This window comes from Diabrotica undecimpunctata, chromosome 1 (genome assembly GCF_040954645.1).
Source record: "Diabrotica undecimpunctata isolate CICGRU chromosome 1, icDiaUnde3, whole genome shotgun sequence".
Taxonomy (NCBI): Eukaryota; Metazoa; Arthropoda; class Insecta; order Coleoptera; family Chrysomelidae; genus Diabrotica; species Diabrotica undecimpunctata.
Window position 1 is genome coordinate 121182953 of NC_092803.1, and position 21587 is coordinate 121204539.

A 21587-nucleotide genomic window follows, 5' to 3' on the forward strand; every position below is an offset into this window, starting at 1 on the left:
AATGTCAACATATACGAGGGTTGTCTTTTTAGTTTTGCATAAAACCATAAAGACAAAAAAATATATAGAAGTACTTTATTGCTTTTCAAAATATGTCCCACCAAGATCGATACACTTTTGCATTCGTTCAAACCAATTGGTAAAACAGTTATTCCAGTCTTCGGTTGAAACACCTGCAAAATCGATGTTTTAAAGGCATCGATGGCTTCTTCTGGCGACTGGAATTGCTGCCCATGCATTGAATTCTTGATCTTTGGGAACGTGAAGAAGTCGTTGGGACTTAGGTCAGGGCTATTCGTGCATGGTTTAACAATTCGATGTTTTGAAGTTTTTAAAACTCTATTGTCTTTTGGGCAGTGTGAGCACTTGCATCGCCCTGTCGTAGGACGATTCGCCGTTGTCTGTTGCTTTGTCGGAGTTTCATGATAACTTCTGGTGAACAAACGGTTATATACCAATCAGAAGTAACCGTTCTCCGATCTTCTAAAGCAATTGTTGTCACATGACCAGATGTTGCGACCATTTTCTTTGAACACTTAGAGAACGGATTACTTTTGTTGGGTTTTCCCCATCGTGAAACACCCACACAGCGGATTCACTTTTATTTTCCGGTTCGTAGGAGTAAATGCAAGATTTATCCCCACTAACAATACTGTAAACGTTTTTTGAGCTTCCTTTGTTGAACCCTTCCAATGTTTTTCGACACCAATTGACGCGAACCGCTTTTTGCTCTTCTGTGAGCAAATGAAGGATCCAACGGGAAACCAACTTCCTAACACCCAGTTCTTCATGTAGGATCTTTTGTATCGAGGTCTTTGAAATGCCCAAAGATGCCTCTATCTCCCGGTATGTTACACGGCGGTTATCTTTAATTAGCTGATGAACCGCATCAATGTTTTGCTGTGTGACTGTTGTTTTGGGTGGACCTGCTTGGATTCGTCGCTAAGACTGAAGCGACAACGTTGAAATTCGCAATACCAGCAGAAAATAGTTGACTTATGATGTTTCATTCCCAAACAGCGAGAAATTGCTGTTGGGATAATCCTCACCAAAAAATTGTAAAAAACTATTGCTCGAAAATATTCTCGGCTAAGATCCATTTTTCGACCGACTTGCTAATTTCAAAAATTCACTGTATCTACACGACTTGTATCGCAACGAAACTCTCGATTTATGTAAACAAAATATTGAGGTTTTATTTGTGCCGAAAGGTTTTATTGGTGGCGCCCTCTAAGCGGCTATATGCAAAACAAAGACAAACCTCGTACATACTTTGGAACGGTATTTTGCGGCCATTCGAAGGAAGTAAAAACTAGAACTAAAAATCATCGGTAGCATTCATCAAAATGTCTTTTAAGATAATCATCTGTGTGTTATTATATGGAGTGCTCTTGGACCGTGACCGAAGTAACAGCGTATAAACAAAGATGCTTTTGAGATGGAGTGGACTTATCAATGAATTTCTAATCGAACGAACTACTTTCAAAATAAATTAATAAAATGTTTGAAAACGGGAAAGAAAGAATGTAATAAACACAATAGAGGAAGACTAGTGACTGAAAATTGTCAGGGATCAATCACATCACCCATGCAATGAAAAATATACCGTATAGGAATTGAAATTTGGTAGAGCGAATATGAAATGTTCAATAGCAGCCTCGCATCATTTTCCTGACCTAACAAATTATCCTGCATCTATAGTAACTTGTAGAATTTTAAAATTATACACATTTGCTTTTTCTTCACAAACTATTGCATATCAAACAAGTGAGTTTTTTTAGTGGGACAGTCGCTCATTGATAATCACAAGCAATTAAACTGATTATAAAGAGGATATTTCTGAAGTTCTTGTATATAGAAAATATTGACATGTATTGCTTATGATAATGTACCGGATGTTTCGTCACAATTTAATAGTATTTTCCACGTAAAATTTTTAAAGTTCTGCGTTTTCAAAAACTATTGCAAATCAGACACGTGAGTTTTTTTATTGAGGCCATTTCTCATTGATAATCACAAATAACAAGCAATTAAACTGATTATAAAGAGGATATTTCTTTAAGTGCATGTATAATATAGAAAATATTAGACATTTATTGGTTATGATAATGTACCGGATGTCCCATTAGAATTGAATAGTATTTTTCCGGTACGATAAATAAAATTTTTATTTTTGCCGGTTACTGTTCTGCTTGAGTTAAACTATCAGTATAGTAACACGAAATTCAATAAACTGAATTTTTCCGATATTAATGTACATTCCTGATAACGCTATTAACACATTTGTTGTGCATGCTATGTTCAACGTAAGTAAATAATTTTTTTTTTCGATATAATTTACGCCAAAGTCCTAACAAGAAATACAAATTCAAATAAAATACAGAAAATTATGCAAGCAATATCTTCGAAAACTTGCATTAGAGAAAATTAATAAATCTAATAAAAAAAAGTAAAACTAAAGGCTGTCTGTAAAATTATTGCGATAACTAAAGCGATATACATTTAACCATGCAGATGAGGCAGTTTTTTCAGATGTGTGACACTCAATATGGATTTCAAAACGGGCATACACATGAACGTAGATGTATATACATGTTTTATTGATTATCGAAAAGCATTTGACTGCGTTAACCATCAAAAGATGATCGAAATTTTGAGAACATCTGGAGTTGACGAACAAGACTTACGAATTATCTCAGAACTATATTGGCACCAAACGGCAACAATTGAAATAGAGCACACAACATCCAAAGACATACTAATCCGACGAGGAATGCGACATGGTTGCGTCTTATCACCGCTATTATTTAATCCGTATTCGGAATGTATATTCAGAAAAACATTAGACGAGGTCCAAGTTGCAATCGAGATTAACGGAACCATTATACACAACATCAAATACGCTGATGATACCGTTCTATAATAGCAAGCAACGCACAAGAACTACAAAATATAATAAATTCGGTAGTTCGTCATAGTGAAATCTTCGGTCTATCAAGAATCCAACAAGGAAGGAAAGCATGAACATAAAAACATTTTTTATAAGATCAGGCCTTAGTCTAGAGCTCAGAATCCGAATGATCAGATGTTAGGTTTTCTATGTCTTGCTGTATGGCTGTGAAAGCTGGACAATGGACTCTGAAACCTGGAAAAGAAGCGAAAGATACAATGGTTTGAGGGGGATTTAGTGCCTAAATTACGAAAATATCCTTAACTCTATTATTAGATAAAAAACCATTCATACAACAAACACTCTGAAATGTTGGACTATTTTTTCATAGTGAAGACATCGATCTTCTAGTATCAGAGACATACAAATATACATTATTTAAGAATTGTGTCGATCCTCAAATCAAGTGATAAAATACATATCTTTCTGACCATCTTAATATTTAGGGATATGTTTTTCCAAGCAAAAAGACTATATTGAGAAGATTCTCTTGACACTGTAAATGAATTAGTGTATCAAGTGATGCGAAGAAACCGTTTTGGGCAGATTTTACGGTTGTTACACGAATTTGGCCCTGAAATCCAAAAAATTTCGTTTAATTTTTTTTTCGATAATCTTTTTACGGAAATGAACTTACTGTTTTTGTAAGAGAGAATGAATCTGCTGCTTAGACTATAATACGCTGGTGTCTGATCGGCCTATAGTGGAGCAATACGGCACGAGATAAGGGCTTGCAACTCGGTGATACTCCTCCATAGATCCCTACCGGAAGGGTGTACGCCTAATATACCGGTATACATACAAATATATATATATATATATATATATATATATATATATATATATATATATATATATATATATATATTCCTAAAATGGGATAGACGAAAATATGAGAAACTTTCTAAGAGAACTGAAGTTCAAGTGAGCAAACTATGATAGAAATGCAACTCTTATTGATACTGATGCATGTTTCGTTTTATCATTAGTTTAGTTTAACAGATTATTTTTTTAATCACACAACAAATTACACCATTAGGATACTGTTTACTGAAAATAATAAAATTAGATATTAACACAATGTATTACAGTTTACACCATTTTAAATATTTTTATAAATATTTAAACTTTTAAATCCTATTATCTAATGTGTGCTAATGTGACAAACTACAATAATTGTGCATTAACCAATCGATATTTTACATCTACTTTCAATTTTAATCCGTCTACGTATACTCGAATGTATCTAACGCCGCTGGCAACAACGTTAAGAAATTCCTGCCTGTATGCGACAGCGAAAGGTAATACAGTATCTAATGACTATGGTTATAGTCATTACAAATAGTAATGACTATTTCAATGGTCAGTCATCATTTACTGGTGTTGTTACAAATAATTATATACATGGATAAATTATGTTTATGCAAGGAACCTTTTGTTTTTAGAAATTTTTTGAATGTATTTTGATCCAGAATGATTTATATAATATGTACCGAAAAATGAAGAAAGTGTCTTATCTTTTAATGAATTTAAGTATTGTTAAACCAGTCTAAAAATCCTATTTAACATTTAATTTTATTTTAATTAGTTAATATTTGTTTTAAGGGCCTGCGTAGCGCAAGCGGTATGATCTTGCCTCGCAAGCCGGTGGTCCGGAGTTCGAATCCTACCGTCGGCAAGAACATCTAGACATTTTAAAAATGTCTATAGGCCCCAGGTCGACTCAGCCTGAATAAAAATGAGTACCTTGGGTAAAACCAGGGGTAATAATAGACGGTTGAAGCGTAGCACTGGCCATGTTACCTTCCTTGTATACCGTAGGCCCTAGATATAGCAGACTACCCTGCTATACTCCCAAAGCCGCGACAGCGATATAAAACGGGAGACTATTACTATTATATAATATTTGTTTTATAAAATTCAAAACGTTTTAATTATACTAGTATTACAATAATCTAATACATATCGAATATCATTTAATTAGAAAACTCAATCCGTGAACAAAAAATAACAACAACTGAGTGGACCTGACATATGTTACGATTGTTCTATAACCACGCCTACTACAGTGGTAGAGCCACCCCATAAAATTTTACTTTTTGTTTAATAATGGTATGTAATTGAGTTATAAAACTTATTTTTGTGCTAAATTCTATTTTTTCTGATTTATAACCTTATAAAGTTTACAAATATTAAAAGAGAAGCAAGTTATTATATGAAAACATTTAAAATTATGCCTTAAGCCTAATACTTAGTTGTATCACCATTTTTAGAAATGACTGTTGAATGACTGTAATTTTGTTGAATTTTTTCACTCATGTGCCATACTGCTATTATGCGCTCGATCAAATGCGCTTTCTGGTGATAATTTCATTAGAAATTTCTTTCTTCATGAGCTTCCAAAGATTTTCTATTGGATTCAGATCTGACCAATTGCCAGGCCACGCGAGCACCTTTATCTGGTTGTCAGCAAGTAATTTTGTAACATTGTTTGCTTTGTGACAAGGCGCAGAGTCATGCATAAATATGAAACCCTTATTCGGGAACCACTCCTGGACCTAGGGAAGCATTTTTGTTTGCTGTACTCTTAAGTACTGGTTCTGTCACATTGTTCCTTCGACAATGTAGAGTCTACCAGTTCTTTGACTGCTTATGATAGACCACATCCATGATGTTCAGGGGTTCTTTACCGTCCACACAATACAATCCGCTTTGTATTTTCGCCCAGGTCTCCTCCTCACAAATTCAGCTCTATCCATGAGGATCTGCATGGTAGATTCGTCCGAAAAACAAACCTTGACTATTATTATTATTTTGGAATCGTGGACAAATTGATCAACTGTAAATACATAAAAGGAAAACAATGTTAAGTAATGTTATTTACCTGATTCCAATCATGAATGGTCTAATCTTTATGATCTTTAGCCCATTGAAGCCTTTTTTCTTAATGACTGGTGTGAGTAGCGGCTTTTTTGCAGGGTGACAGGTTGAAAACCCCAGCCCAGACCCTTTATTCGCCGATGAGCTGCCATTGGTGAAATATTGATGCCAGACTCCTGCATTATGTTCGTTAAAATCTTTCGAGGTTGCTTTTTGTTTGCCAAGGCAATGACTCAATTTTTTTTTGTCGTGGTGTTGTAATTTTTTTATTTAGACCACATATTTGTTTGCGCCGTGCTGTCAAATTAAAATTTTCGTCAAGTTTTTTCTTCATACGGTCCACAGTTGCCCTTGAAACTTTAGAAATTGATGCTACTTTTCTGTTGGAGTGAACAGTGTTCAATAATAAAGTTTTTATTTCTGCTAATTTCCTTGGTGAGATGTCTTTGGCTTTTGCATCTGAGTCACGTATTGCCACGCCAGCTGTGTTGTCACTATTGCCAGACTATTTACAGAACTTTCATAAAGTGTTCAAAGATAATTAAATGGAAACAAACGTAGTAATATATTATTATAAAGCTTAATTATAGACCCTTTTTGTAAAAAAAATTGAATTTTACTAGGTGGCCCTAATAATTTGATCACTCACTGTATATAACACAACGATTGCGCAAATTCGAACTTCTGCTCAACATAGAATCAATATTTAATAATGTTAAATCTTACAGTACACATTTATCGCAATCGTACAGCCAATAACAGACTTCTGACAATACCTGTAAAAAATATAGAACATAGAGAATTACAATACCCACTTTACCATTTCTGACCAAGCGCGGCTCTCGAGTTAACTGCAAAAATGGTACAGGTCGGCGTGAACATGTTTAACAGGTGCATTAGACTTACACAAAAATTTATTAATTAATTTATTAATCTCTTTCTGGAGTTATACTTATCAAGTTACCAAAAAGTTTGATCCGAAACTCTCACAATAAACCAAAACTATAATATAAAATTCGTGCACAACATTCATAAACATGCTTGTTGGTTAACGATATTATGTATTGTAATTTAAATACACTTGCGCATAGGAAAAACAGAAAAGATTATGTAGAAATATTAGTACTGGCTCAACACCATCGGGACGTAGGGTGTATCACAGAAGTTCAAAATATAAATGCACAGAGCAGTAAGATACAAAACGACAAACAAAAATAAGCATAATGGCAAACTGTATCTTATATAAGAAATAGTGGTCAAATAGGAGTGATATTCCAATATAATTTTAAATTATTTAGAATCTAATATACAGCTTTAGACTTACTTGCTGAATTTACTTTCCCTTAGATAAAAAAATAAACTCATCCATTTTTTGTAAAATAAATCAAAGGTTTCATCTACTAATTTAATTATTTTGCGAATTTTTATTTTAACTTATCTTTCATAAGACCAGATAAACTCGATTTGTGGGCTCTACACAAGTAAAGGTATGGATTTGTGGTCGACCTTGGGTTTTCTTTAATAAGAACTGTTACAGAGAGATAAGATAAAACTTTTGGAAGTCGCTCCTTAATGTGTTGTTGGTGAAAGTCGATATCATTCTAAGAAAACGGTTCAGGTAAAAATAATTCTGTCGGGTAAATTGTGAAATTCAAATATACATAATCTGGGTTTTGAACAGATACCTATTGAATAAATGCAAATGAGGTAAACTGTTTAGAAAAACAATGGTAGAATAGTTATTAATAATTTTGGATATTGTAAAATTTATCCTAAAATCTGTTTTTGCTTAGGCCACCTATATAGTCGTACTCACCACTGTTACCTGCTTAAAATCTTAAGAATTAGATAAAAATTAGTAGAATCATTGTATTACATTTTCTATATTGTATCCCATTAATAAAATTGTATTAAGTTTCGATTTCGCATTGGAAATCGAAAGGTCAAAACAAATGTAAAATGTAATTGTCATTATAATTAATTGTGGTTCATATAAAATAATACAGTATTAGAACCTCAAATAGTTGTAATACAGTGCTAGCCAAAACTCCTCTCCCCCCTCGTATATTTTGATCGGTTATACTTTATATACTTATAATAGTGAAATTTGGAGGGAAGAAATAAACGAACGTAGGCTTCTCAACTAGTGACGTAATAGTCATAGATGACGTTACAGAGGCATTGTGACCGACAATTTTAAATAAGACCTTATGATATTCACATTATGATATGACCTAGTGATATCTCGTTTGAAAGGTATTGAACAAACCTATTCAATGATTCTTATCTTGTTTGGGTTTCAGCTGATTTTGATGAATAAATTAAATAAGTAGTAAAATTGTAGTTTCGCATTTAATTAATAAATATTTAAGAACCAGCTCTTATATTAATTGTTCAAAATGAGATCCATCTACTTCCTAACAATAATGCATCCTATTGCTAAACATTTTTCATACTCGATCAAAAGTCTCGGGGGAAATTACCCTACATTTTTAAACAATTCGTTATTTCAAAATGCCAATACTGTTGGATGTTGTAGCATAAACCTTCAAGAGGAAACTAGAAACCTAAAGATTTCAAGTAACCCCACAAAAAATCTAATGGTGTGAGTTCTGGTGACCGAGCTGGCCATTCTATCGGACCTCGTCGTCCAATCCATCTACTACGATAATTCTGATCTAGGTAACGTTTTACTGGACTATAATAGCGTGTCGGAGCATCTTTTTGGAACGTTATTTCCAAGTTGCCGAATTCATCTGGATTATCTTACAGAATTTCAAGAATTAACGGTATAATTGAGTTTTGTAACATCTCCAGGTACACTTTACCGGTTAAGTTAGCATTGAAAAAAACTGGCCCAACTATGTGGTTTCCCAAACATTTACTTTAGGTAATTTGGGTAAAGTACTTTCATGACTAAAACAAATTGTTTTTTATCTAATGTAGCTGTTAATTAATTTGATTGGATATATTTTCACAGAATTCTAGTCTTCATTATGTCTGTTCAATTTCTACTGATGAAATTTGTTTTAAGCCAACACTCGGTGTACTATCCTTCTGATTCCACAGATAGACGCTACTTGGGCTGTACAAAAAGTAGGATTCGGTACCATTTCTGCAATTATGTTAATTTTTTTACCACTAATTGTTGGTCGATCGTTTGGCATCTTGAACACTACCTGTTTCTTCAAACTTTCGAAGAAACTCTCTCAAATAAGTCCTGGATATGGGGCGATCGGGGTACCTATCATTAAAAAGACGTCCTGCAGAATGGAAATTGTTTCTACATTCACCAATTATTGAGACAGCTTCTACTTAGGCGAATACAGTACATTCTGTCTATGTAAACATTTAAACGTCTCGTTAAATAATAATTAAATTAAATATTCAAGGTATAAATACTTTTGTAAAAACTTAAGAAAAGTAAAAATAACTAGAAAATTGCAAAAATGTCAACTTTTTTGACAAATATCCAGACGTTACGGACGTTAGAATCTTTATTAATTAAATGCGAAACTATAATTTGGTATTTATTTAATTTATTCATCAAAATCAGCTTAAACCCACATAAAATTAGTATGATTGAATACTAATAATAAAATACCTTTCAAACGAGATACCACTTGTCATAAGGTCCCATTTAAAATTATCGGACACAGTGAATGTATAACGTTATCTATCACTATTACGTCGCCTGTTATGCATACGTCCGTTTATTTTCTGCCACCAAATTTCACTATATAAGTAAAAATGTTCAAAAAAAAAGAGGGGGAGGGGACTTTTGGCTAGCACTGTAGTGATATCCACAAAGTTTATTAGAACCATTGTTAAACCGACGAGTACGATTGAATGGGTAACAAGATTCTTTTGCCATTTTACTAAACCAATATGCCAATATTCGATTATGCACTTGTTAACGCCCTTTCATTTTCGTATGTATACCGATACACACTATAAAAAACCCTTTTTGAAATGTAGAGAATCCATAAATCACAAAAATTGGTGCCTCATAATTACCATCTCACTCTATATACTAAAAGCATACATTATTTACGAATGGATACTTCTAGGAACTTTTCTTTATTTAATTGAACAATTTTTATTAGTTTTATTTTAATATGTATTATGTATGTGTAGGAGCCAACGACCCGATGATTTTACGTTGAGTTTATCAAATCATGACGAAATTATTACAGAATTATTAAAAATATAAGTTTAGATTAATTTTTAATCTCTGTCTATAATATCCAGTAATAATTAAATCTAAATTATAGGATGTAATTAATTATTCGTTCCTATCCACGAAAGTGATTTTACGAAATGGTTATTCAATGTTTATTATACCCTATAATATATATATAAAGTTGCCTCCATCTATCTATCGTCAGATAGATCCGACAAGTGCTTATCTTTAAAGGGACTGGACTTACAAATTTTTCGTTTAGTTATCATCTTTGCAACGAGGTTGTTTATAGATGTAAATATATTACATTGCTTAAATTTTGAGTTGTGTTGAATATTTCGTTGTTTTGAGGAGGTCGTTATAATTGTAGTATTATTTTGTTTGTTTTTTGAAACTGTCTATCTATAAAGAAAATGTTTAGGTTTAGACCATGAGAAAAATCACTACACTACACTTTTTCGTCCATGAAAGCAAGAGAGCCAAAGTAGTAGTAGAGGAAGTGTAATAGTCGACAATCATTTAAGTGATATAAGAAACAACGATACTGAGACGAGAACTGTAGAAAAGAGTTTACGACTTCCAAACAAAATGATTGTTTTGAATGAACAATCCAAGAAATTTTGTATCAACGGTTACAAAAATCTTCAAAATGATCCTGAAAATACGTAAGTCAGTATCATAAGAAAAGCGGCCTTTCTAACAGGAATTCCGTATTCTACCATGCGGGAAATTGTGAAGATGAAGAGTGGTGTTAAACAGAGAAAAACAAGATTGGATATTAAGAAAACCTAAACATCGTAATATTGCGACTGCTAAATGTTTAAGGAATTTGGTTTACGAGGAATACGAAAAAAATGCAATACCAACAATTGATATTATATACATCAAGCTTCTATCGATGGGAAGAACCTGTCATAAAACCACTTTACGCAGAAGGCTGAAAAACTTGGATTTAAATACAAAATCGTTGATATACGAGTGGCTATTATGGAAAGTAAGATGATAGTGTTTACATTATTTAGAAAAAATTCAAGAACATGGAACCCAAAAGCGAACAATTTATTATTTAGACGAGACATGGTATGATACGCATGATACCGCTAGCAACGGTTGGATTGATGGTTCACTAGGTGCCAGCTGAAAGGCGTACCTCCGAATAAAGGTTTTCGAATGATTATTGTGCACTGTGGATCTTTAAATGATTGGGTGCCAAATAGGTTAAAACTTTGCGGAAAAAAAATAGAAAAATGTAGTGTAGACTATCATCAGAATATGAATTCTAATATATTCGAAGAGTGGTTTAAGAATACATTACTTCCTAATATAACACCCAGCAGTGTGATAATTATGGACAATACCAGCTATCACTCAGGACTTCTAAAACAATTCCTAACAGTTCGTCTTCAAAACAGGAACTACAAGATTTCCTCTAAGATAATGATTTGTATTTTGAAGAGAACTATAATAAGAAACAATTACTTTCAGTGCTTTGTACTAAAACTTACTGGCAAACAAGATATACTGGACACGATTGCAACAGAACATGGCCATATTGTTTTGAGGTTATTACCACCTTTATTTTTGCATTTTCAATCCCATAGAACTTATTTGGTTAATAAGTAGGGGGCAATAATAGGGATAAGTAAAAAAACAAATTCGGAGGAAAAATATTTTTCCAAAATTTTAGGCGAAAGTGATTGATTTAATTCGATATGAATCATCAAAGATCACAAGTGACGACTGGAAGAAAGCAGTAAACTGTGTAGTTAATATAGAAAATTAATACAAAAGACTCGGACAATTAACTTCAAACTAGGAAAATTTATTATTGATCTGTTGGATAGCGACGATGACGAGTTCTCGTCTACAGAAGAAATATTTTAGACAAGGTACGCTAATGTGGTGGCTATTTCAGTTAAAACCATACAGTTTTTTATTACAAATTGTTAACTTTTGTTTTAAACGATATTATTTTCTTAAATGTAAAAAAATTTTACGCAGTTTTATTTATGTGACGTCATAGCTAAACGTTAATAGAAAGTGCCGATGTATCACCTAGTATTTTTTCCGACAGGTTGGTAGATTGATAATGTTTTGACATTTCACTTTTAATCATTTAAAAAACAGAAATGTAACGTCTTGTTTTTTTTTCCAATATCAGATTTCTCTGCTCTTTGACTATATACACTGTTATTTTATGTACCTATATATGTATGCTATATACCGCCACTTTTTCTATGGGCGATAGAAATATGGAGTCACTTTACAAAGATAATTGTGACTATATGAATATATGAATGGTGACTATAAGGCGTCTACTGTCATTATAAAATCCTATAAGTGAATTATATATAGGGTTATTGTGAATTTAGCAGACACATGTACGTGAAGGAATCCCGAGCCAAAGAAGAAAATACTGGATGGGAAAATTAAGGGATTGGTTTGGTTGCATCCCGAACTAAATCTATACGAAGCTATAAAAATAATCCTGACGACATCCAATCTCAGACAGGAGAGAAACATAAAGGGGATTATATAAGTTTTGCGATTTCAATTATTTCTTCTTTCAAAAGAATCTTTGAGTATATCAGGTCCAAATAAAAAGTCCATACTGTTAGTGAAGAGCTTATACACAGCAGGGCTGCTGAAATCCCGAGGACTTAAATAACAATTATTAATGGAACATGGACATACTGGAAAATGACAAAATATTCAGAGAAGTTATTAATTATGAGTTAAATATAGACATACCTTTACATTCTGACTTATACATGAGGTGTCCCAAAATTCACGAAAGATTTGAATTTGCCGCCATTTGTGCAGTACGGTGTTATCAACAACAAAAACAGTTTGATAGCTAACAGTTCAGGATTAGTAAAATGAAGCGTTACGCGAGAGAACGAGTTTTCATTGTTGAACAATATGTTAAAAATAATGAAAGTTTGGCTGTCACAATTCGACAATTTCGTCCAAAATATGGTCGGAATATTTATTTAATTTCGGTAACTGTGAAGAGAGTAATTAAAAAATTTAGGGTAATCCAAAAACAAGCCGGTAAAATGTGAATATCGAAGCAGTGTGTGAGAGTGTTAATGAAAGTCTAGGAATATCAATTCGGCGTCGTGGGCAATAATTACAAATTTCAAGAAGCTGTCTACAGCGTATACTCACTAAATATCTGCATCCCCATGCTAACAACATTCAATTGACACAAGAACTGAAGCCTATTGACCATGCACAGCAAAGAAAGTTCGTTGAATGTATTATTGAACGTCAACAAGTGGATACTGATTTTTCGAGCAAAATCATCCTAAGCGATTCAGCGTATTTTCACCTTGATGGCTTTGTTAATTGTCAAAATTGCCGCATTTGAGGTTCTGAGAACCCACATATGACTGTCGAAAAAAAAATGCATCCACAACGTGTCACTGGAGCGGATTTTGGGCTTGGGGCATCATTGGACTACTTCTTTGAAAATCAGGTTGGTCAAGCAGTGACTGTTACTGGTGCTCGATATCGCAAAATGATAGAGAGTTCTTGCTTCCTAAATTAGATGATATTGATGTGGATGACATATTGTTTTAACAGGACGGTGCCACATGCCATACAGCCCGTGAAACAATTGAGTTACTGCATGAGACATTTCCTTCATGTAATCTCTCAATTCGGTTATCAAAATTTCCCTAGATCGTGAGACTTAACATAATCAGATTTATTTTTATGGGTTTATTTGAAGTCAAAGGTATATGTCAACAAGCCTACAACCACCCGTGCATTAAAGGAGTAAATTCGATTCTGCATCAACGAAACTCAGCCACATTTATGGAAAATTTAGACAAAAGAGTGCGGATGTGCCAGCAAAGCTGTGGAGACCAGTGGCTTGATGTGCTTTTCCATACATAACCCTATCCTATGTACTTTATGATTCAATAAAAAAATTAAGATTTAAAGAAAAAAAAAACAGTGTTTTCTATTAACTTCAAATCTTTCGTAAATTTTGGGACATCTTTTATTAATAAAGCAGTACAAACTGTAAGAAAAAAAGTGCATGGTAAGCCACACCAAATTTTGAAAGAAAAAAATCTGTAGATTAGATGATTACCAACTGTTATCAGAGCAACAGACAACAATAGAAACCTAAGAAAACATTGACAATTAATCACAGCTCCCAAAGATCAAATAATGTTTAATAGGCTGTAAAAGAACAGAAATAAAAATAAAAATATTGTAATTTAAAATTATCTATAACATCTAACAGCGAAGAAATCAACGGAATGTAGTATATGAAGAACTTCAAAAGATTTAACCGGCCCCAAAGATGTACAGAAGATGAACAGTGGATTAAGAGTAAAAAAAAAAAAAGCAGCTGAATTCGTTAATCACCTAAAGAATATTCCAACCAAATAAAACACATAGCCATGATAACGAAAAAGAACTATGTATGTAAATTTCTGAACTTCTACCAAATTGTACTTCATCTGAAAAAGTTTTCAGTTCAACATTCCCCTTATCAATATCTTGAAATAGATACAAATCAACAAATAGGGGCGGTAAATAAGATATAGCAAAATTGTCTTTTAACGAACTAGGCATTTAGTGACAGGGTACAGAATATTATAAAATACAAAATAGACATAATAATAAATACGACAAATATTGTTTTTATTACTTCTAAGGATATCCAATATCCTAATTGTATTTTATGCGCGAGGAAACTATCGTGCTTGAAAATACAAAGGTGTGAAGGATAAATCTAATTCATATAATTATAAAGTCATTACGTCCAAGTATATCCGAAAACAATTAAGTCGTTCATTGACAAAAAATTCCGGTTAAGGATGTTAAAAACAGACTTTACTGGTTTTGATGTGAATGGCAAACCAAATATGAGTTAACAAAATTTTAAAAATGATGTTCTACTTAGATATTGATATATGGTTAACCTTGTCTCCCTCCGATTTTTTTTGCGGAAGCTGTTTATTCGTATAACCGCTCGTAATTCAGCCAATTGGCTTACTGTACATCTTCCATTCGTGTAACCTTCTGGCTAAGGTTTTAGCGTTCAAGACTACTTACGGAGCCGGGACCGACGGCTTTACGTGCCCTCCAATGCACGGTGATGGCTCAGTTAAATTAAAAATTAAAAATTTTTTGCTGCCTGCCGCGATCGAAACCAGGCCGTCTGTTCAAAGAACCATTGAGCGGTTCAATCAAAACGGCAACTACACTATTTTTATAGAAGGTCAGGATCAGGTAGTAGGAGAGAACATCCGCACGCGATGATCGATTTTTGATTTTTTCGTGATAAAGAAATAGACATCTAATTTGAATTGAGCTGGCAAATCGCCTGAATAAAGTACGAAATGTGGATGTAAGTAGGTGTACAGTTCATCGACCACTTCATGAAGCGAATTTATTATCCAGAAGACCAGAACTATGTCCACAGCTATCCGTGGAATACCGCAGAGCTCGACTTGCTTTGCAAGCAAACACGAAATTTGAAATAACGCAGATTGGAGTACTTTTGTTCTTGGATTAGTCTAGGTTTTGCTTGAGGTCATCATGTGGTCGCGAAAGAATCTGAAGAAGACAAGGAGAACGATTTGCCCAATACAATATTTCCGATAGAATAACCTATCCAGGGGCTCTGTTATAGTTTGGTCTGGTATAAGTTCTGATGCCCGTAGTCTTATGATGACATTTCTTTTAGATGAAGGTTCCGTGATATAACAACAATTTTAGATGAGCATGTGGTAACTTTGGGGCTACTCATAGGAACTAATTTTATTTTTATGGACGAGAACGCACGTCCCCACCGTGCTAGAATCGTCAATGAATACTTAGAAGACACCGGGATTCTCGTGTGTGTTCTCTATGAAGATGAATTCTGAACGGCTGGCAAAATTCGTCGGATTATTACAACCCGTCGAATGTTTTTCATTTCCAGTTCTACAGTAATTTTGGAAATCATATTCGGGTGTTACTCCAGTCGTTAGAGACGAAAAGCCACTAAACCTCTAAAAATTTTACGAACAAGCTGAATTCAAAAGAGTTTATCCCACCTACCCCCTAAAACCATTACATAGAATGAATGAAAAAAAAATTGTTTTCAAATAAAAAATGTAGCTTGGATAATTATTCATTTTCAATTAAACAAGTACGTTTAACAACTTCAGTTACGCACTCCACCCAATGTCGTCTTCGTAGAGGTATTTCGCATGACGTGCGATAGTTTGTAATGTAAAAGTTTAAATTCTGCGCTTTTTCGGCAAATTTCAAATGCCTTATATTTCTTGTCAAAACTCAAAATTGAAATTTCAGATTACAGGTTTTAAACATTAGCCTCTATGAGAATCGTAAAAAATAGTAAAAATCGCACGTTTATTTAATTAACGCCTTTATAAAAACTGACTTCATTTACGACAAAATACAAAAAAGGCATATGAAAGCTGCTCTCTTCACCTTTAAAACAAATTTAAATTTTTGTCAATAGGACACTCTGATAAAAGATACCGAGTTTTTATCGTCGAGTTACGACGGGGGATATAAGTTGTAAACATTTTTGCATCTTTTTTGGAGTCCCCAAATTGACATTCTCAGCAATTTAGAGGTCAACTCTCTGATAACTGGACTATGTGGGGGTTTTCATCATTTTTACTCAAATAGATTAAAATTGTATCAAATCCAAATCAGCTTTTTTTCGATTTGTGTAAAACCTTTCAAATGAAAGTATATTTTAATTGATCACAACTACAATTTTTCATTGTTTACAGTCGTTGAGTCGTTCATTTTGGCTTACTGAACCAAAAGTCTTAGTGTCAGATCTCTCTCTACCGTTATATTAATCAGTGTAAATATGTTAAAAAATATTCCTCCGAATTAGTGACATCTTTTTGTTATAGTAGGTACATTTGAAAATGATTGATAACACAAATTTTGTGACGGAAATTTGCTAAAATAAAATATTCAGCATTATTCTGAAAATGTGACAAAAAGTCGAAAATTTTGAACAATTTTTTCAAATGTCCGCCATTTTGTTTTTTTTTAAGAAATTTAAATTTTTTTGTTAACTATCACATAAGGGCACTTCTTTTTTAAAATCATTTTCGAATATTGTTTCAGATTTGCCGTTCCCGATATTAACTGTCCGCCATGGAGCAGTAATTTTTGGACGAAAAATTTTTGGCGCATTATTTAAAATACAAAGAATAATGCAAAAAAAGGAAAAATAATTTTTTGTAATCTTCAAAAGTTGTATAAGAATGTATAAAAAGTTTTATTGTCATATATAATACATAACATGCAAAAAAATCTCAAAGATGTAACATAGAGAATTTAAAGGACTGTATACTAGACAAAAAAAAGGTGTGGTACAGACACATAAGTAAAATGGGAGAGTCCAGACTAGTACAAATAGCAAGTCACCAAACGGCCGAAGAAGTATAGAAACACCAAGAAAGAAAGGGATTGATAACCTTTATATCCAATAACGAAGCGTCTGAACATGGAACAAGCTCTGGACTTAAAATAGAAAGAAGAGGACAAAAACACTACCGATAGCTAATACAGCAGGCTAACATTTTTTAAAACTTTTTGAAAATAAAAAAAAAGATCTGAAGTTTAGGAAAGATCTGAATTGATGATTTTGTAAGAAATTAATAACTTTATTGAAGATAGGGACAGTCTTTTGAAAACAGTAAAGTAACTTCTTTAAAAAAAATATTTCCTTTTTTAAGAATTTACAAAACAGTCCTCGGGCGTGACTTCATGACATATTTCAAAGCTTGAAACCATCACAGAAAGCAAATTAATTAAAATATTGATTAATATTGTAAATAGCATAGAAAGAAGTAAAAAAATTGTGTGGTTATTAAAAAATCGATTTAATTCCCAGTAATAGGGACATCCTACGTATCCGATTTAGTGCAACAAACAATGAATTCAAAACAATGTAAAAACGAGTCCATTAATTAAGGACTGCAAAAGGTTAGGTTTTTTTTGTCTAATTTGGTCTTCATAGCAGACGACGGCGGAAATCATACGACAGCTCAATGACACGCGGTGTGTCTTGTTTAGACAAAAGCCACCAAAATTTATTGTAGGAGGTGCGGGTAGGTGGTCCGATGATCTCAAGTGGTCAAGGTCCTCTGGAAGCGGTCGTTGAAAGCGGGAGCGCTCGATCTACGACCTCGATGTCGAGATGGGTCGTTCCCGAGCGACCGGCAACCTAAGAACGGATCACTTGACCTAAATGAATGAAATGATTTTTTTGAGGCGAAAAATGTAGCATTCACATATTACTTACTATTTATTCTACCGAATAATCGAGATTTTGTTAAAATAAATATTTGTACTGGTACTAAAACCGCAAAGATCGGATGAGGTTTTCTTGATTGCAAGAAAGTTTTGCGATCGATCAAAATACGTCTTCTCGTGTTATATACACAGAAAATAAAGGTAATTGGTCAGGGTTGATAATGAATTAGCGGACGATTGTCGCCTAGTACAAAGAATAAAAAAAGTCGTTATTCATTCACAATGGGCAAAAAATAGGACAGCACAGAGTCCATGCAACGTCAAAATGTAACAGACATGAATAACAAAAAAAAAAGATATTAATAAATACAGGATTTTTTTGTGAATAACTACTGGATGCCAGGCTAATGTGGCTGATGGGTTACAAATCTATGGCCACTGTATTGATATTAAGTCAATATTAACGAGTACGAAAATAACTGAACTGAACTAAGTTAAGGACACTATAATAAATACGCTGGAAACATTTTAAATCACAAAGCAAAAGTGAACACTTGGAATTTCCTTGGCTACAATAAGGTGGACACCGACGCAAAGAAATAAGATGTATTATACTTGTTAGACCAATTGTAATAACTTACGAAATAATGATATGAGAATATAACTGAACCAAACACTCTAGGCCCTTTCTATATAACAGAACTAATTTTACAACAATAAGAGAACAATTTTGGGGAAGACAATGGAATATAAATCTTATTATTATTTTACTACTGTGTAAGATAACCAAGAAAAGAATACCTCCAATATTAACGAAAGGCGAATAAAAGATCATATAAAATCAACTTTAACATAATACAAATATATTGTAACTGTTTGACAATTAGGACAATAATTTTTTTTATTTTTATTTAATGACGCGAAAAAGTTTAAGAAAATCATCATACTAAATTGAAATGTCGAGAGCAATTATTACAAACAATTTTTTTTAATAAAATAGTGATATTTTCAACATTCTCATGATAATAACCAGTTGTAAGCCTAAACGATTCAAAAGAGAATCACTGCAAGATTCGGTTACAAACTGACATCTCTGTCTTGATTCTTGTCGTCGGATAGAGAACCCAAAAGGTGCATTCTGCATGTATACTATGGCAGTTAAGGGAAGGGGAAATTCATCCCGACAATGACGCTCTACGTCGACGTACTCTATTGATTTTTACAGGTTTTAATGTTAGGCCAGTTATTGAACTCTTTTATATTTACGGTCAGACCAGTTTTTTGATACACCATAAAACAATGTACTGAATTAATGTTCAGAAATCAATGCTGTACAAGTGAAGTCTGGGTAAAATAAAAATTGTAATACATATATATTTACAGGTTAAATTTTAGAAATATTTTAAAATTATACCAGCATTAATATAAATATATTTATTAATATACATTTTAATTTAAACATAAATATATGTATGTGACTGGGATAAATCACGTTAAGACACATGAAAAGCATTGCATGCCAAATAAATGAATCTCTTTGTCATTAAAAACTATGTATTTCTTTGGTATTTTTGGTATATTATAAAAACCATGACTTTCTCCTACAGATAAATTGCCAAATAGTAATGTGAAATATTTTTAAACTAATTAATTTTAAATGTAAAATTGAGGAGGTAATTATTGCAATCTAGACATTATTCTATTTAATAACAATAATTTTCTAGCTTTCATTATAATTGGCTATATTTTGGTTTTCAGTAGCAATGGGTATATTTGTTACTAACTTATTAAAATACAAGTGAAGTTTTAGGAAGCTATTATCATGTCTTATTCATACAAATTAGTAAAAAATAAAATTGAATAATTGACAGTAAATGTTGACAGCTGAAATATTTAGTGCCATTTGTCATATCCATGATGGGACAGGTGTCACCTTGTAAACTTATTTAAAATGATATAATATGGCACGTAGTACTTTTCTAGATTTTTGTGTGATTCTGAGGGACCCTTTAAAAATAGCAACTGCTTAATAATTGTCAATGGCGAGTGTAAAAACAGGTATAGAACACCCCTAATAATCTAATAATTTGGAATTGTTCAGTCTATAAACAGATCTACTAATTTTTCTACCTTCGCATTATCTGTGAAACCTCTTGTGCCACATCCAAGATTTTTGTGTATGTCACAGCATTTTAAAATAAAAATCTTGAAATGTTAATAATAGCGACAGTATAAAAAAGTATGGACTACACTTAATAATTTAGTAGTCTTCAACCTGCATGGAAAACTGTTAAGAATTTTCCATAAAAGCTGAAGATTACCAAATTATTAGTGGTAGTCTATTTTTTTGCAGACCACCATTTTCAAATGATGCAAAAGATTGGATAAAAATATAAGAACATATAAGTGCCAAGAGTTTTAAAATGAGGTAAGTAGTATTTGGCATATGATCCCATTTAAAATAATTTTACAAGATGGCGCATGTATGCCATTTTCAATGATTACATCAGTGAAATATCATATAAACAATGTATAGATGACTTAATCCAGGACATAATAAAGTGTGATTCACTTTTTTTGTCTGATAATTGTTTTAATGTGAGTCGTTTTAACAATTTTTATTAGTCTCAAAATGATTTTGGAACAAGACTGTTATAAAGCTCTTTTAGAAAAGGAGCAGCATCATCAACATGTCCGAAGAGGACTAAATGTCTACAAGAACAAAGGTTTACTCGTGGTTAAGAATAAAAGATTTCTGATACTAATAAAAGGTTTACTTTTTTACTGCTTTAATAAATTGACACAACATCAATGTAGACAAAAAAAAACAACTATGCAAAATTTGGAGCACAAAAATAACTGAATGGTGGTACATCAAATATTTAGTCGAGCTTTGTTAAAGATTTGCAGGAAAGCTTATCATATAAAGTTGCTTAGATAAAGTATAATTTAGATTATAAGGTATCCTAGGTATATGCTTGCACTTAACAGAATAAATCAATACATTTCTGTAGAGTATACTGTAGAAACTTATGATGGAAGATGGTATAAGGAATTGCCACCAATTTCTAATAGGTTCTACTGTTCCTGATTAAGAAGTACATTCACACAAGGTTACAAATGTAAAATTTTGGGTAATACCAACATTACCAACTGGGGCGAGCAACATCAACTATGGGAATAGCACAGTTACACAGTTGTAAATAATCTAATTTAATGTAGTGTTGCTTCCATGATAGTTGACAAATGATAGTGAGATACATAAGAGCCAATCACAAATGAGCAGTCAACTGTATGAACCTTTCAAGCTGAGCCAAA

At 32.8% G+C, this 21587-nt stretch overlaps 1 protein-coding gene across 3 annotated transcripts in view; it reads right to left on the reverse strand.

Annotated features, from left to right (window-relative positions):
• Positions 1-21587, reverse strand: part of LOC140431243 (eukaryotic translation initiation factor 4 gamma 3-like) — a 166901-nt gene that overhangs the window by 140864 nt on the left and 4450 nt on the right. The gene's annotated exons all lie outside the window — the stretch shown is intronic.